We start from the raw sequence: 1,821 nt of genomic DNA, 5'->3' as shown, positions 1-1,821 counted from the left end.
TTCACCCCAATTTGTCTCCAATGTCCCTTTTCCATAGTCTGGACACGGTCCAAGGCGCCACTCTATTACGCTAATAGTGGTATTGTTGAGGCAAGGGGGGAATTTCGACTTTAAAATGACGTACAATTTTTTACCTCTACACTTTTCTTTCCATTGATTTTCCTTATAATGTTCATGTAATTTGTTGATTGTTCTTGTTTCTCTTTGTACTAAAGTTAATATTTATAGACTGATAATCTGTTTTCATTTTTTTTTTCAGATGTAGCCAGCACTAAGAATAGCAGATCTCTAATAAGTGACACTTAGATGATTATAATTGTAAAATATCAATAGTAATCCAAATTCTAGTATTGTGGGAAAGGTTGAAATTGATGATCACGGGTCAGTTTTTGACTGTTGATTTGTTCGTAATACTGAAATGAATTGAATGACGTCATAATACACGGGGTGTTCAATTTGAAATAGTGCCGTTTTTGGCTTTTGAATACACAGACACTCAGTTTGATGCAAGTTGCTTAACAACTTTCTACGTGTATCAGCACATAGTAGACCACAGAGACCACAAACTTTGATTTTGTTAAAATCTGAGTAAAACTCTTTTGCAAACATCATTTTGTACTTGAAAAAAAAATGTTAAAATGGAAAAGGTCTTGAAGGATTAAGGATTTAAATTTAGGGCTATCCTTTTTGAGTTTGATTCTTCTCAATAAAGAAGAGTTGGTGATTTTGCGAGGTCTGGAAGAAATACTAAACTTATCACACCAGCTCCAATAGTTAATTGAAGCATTTTTGGTTTGTTAAAAAGTTCGAGAATGGCTGCCTAAAAAAATATTGAATATCGATGAAATTTTTATCTGAATTGGAAAGGCTAAATTAACATCAATGCCTCAAAAGTCAAAAAGTCATTATGCTCAATGCTCACTAAAAGTATTAATTCTTGGCTGACATAACTACTATTTTCATGTTAGTGTTGGATTATTTGGAGTTTTTTCAATTTTAATCGCTAAAGTGATTTAGAAAAAGAGTAGTAAAATGATTCGTAAAAAGTTGAGGGCAGCCATTTTTAGCATCTTCTGCAATATGGTCGATCAGTCAGGTAAAAATTTTAAAATAACTGGAAATTTGTATATGTTCTTCCTCCCTAAAAAGGAAAACTTTATGAGTAGAATAATGTATACAGGATGTCCCATGTTGTAATGTCTGTTAAATTCCTGAACAGTTATCACAATACAGAAGATATTACAGTCTAACTGTACTAATATTAAGGAACTTTTTAAGAAAGAAGGAAAAGGAGTAGATTATGAAATGCACTTACGTTACCTACCCAAACATGTTTTTAACTTTACAAACAACTGTATTTCTAGAGTTAAAGTTTTATTAAAGTGAATTCATTTTATACTTAACATGAATTTTAAACATTATCTATTTATCAGTTAATTAACATTTATATACTTAACTACACTAAAATTGTTTAAAAATCAAATCAATTTAGTGTTTATGTTAATCACAATTTGTACTAATACATTTTAATAGACTAGGGACTATTGACTTAATCGGAGTTATTGATCAATTATCAAGCATTAAAATTATGGTCGTAAATATCTTTCCAAAATCACCCACCTAGACATATTATACCTCTGACTGCAATAATATTTTAGCCCTAAGATCCTGAGAATGTTTTGCCCGGAATGTTTCTGCTTCTTGCGTGGTATTGATCCCGTTCCGGTCGTCTATTCTCTACGCTCCCCCGAAAGCTGTGTCCTGCATACCAATTGCCTCCTTGCTATTTTTTCTTCCCTCTGTCGATTTCTGCGAGCTGCT

The 1,821-nt window shown here is 32.2% G+C and overlaps 1 long non-coding RNA gene across 1 annotated transcript; it reads left to right on the top strand.

The window, feature by feature from the left end:
- Positions 1-1,116: 1,116 nt before the first annotated feature.
- On the top strand, positions 1,117-1,599 carry LOC145727716 (uncharacterized). Its single transcript, XR_014177917.1, has 2 exons — positions 1,117-1,244; positions 1,367-1,599. It is a non-coding gene; the product is annotated as an uncharacterized LOC145727716 (long non-coding RNA).
- The last annotated feature ends 222 nt before the right edge of the window (positions 1,600-1,821 follow it).

The sequence above is a fragment of the Ips typographus genome, linkage group LG4, assembly GCF_016097725.1.
Source record: "Ips typographus isolate SLU linkage group LG4, UJ_Ityp_2.0, whole genome shotgun sequence".
Lineage (NCBI taxonomy): Eukaryota > Metazoa > Arthropoda > Insecta > Coleoptera > Curculionidae > Ips > Ips typographus.
Note: the sequence above shows the minus strand (reverse complement) of the source record. Positions and strands in the feature narration are given on the sequence as shown.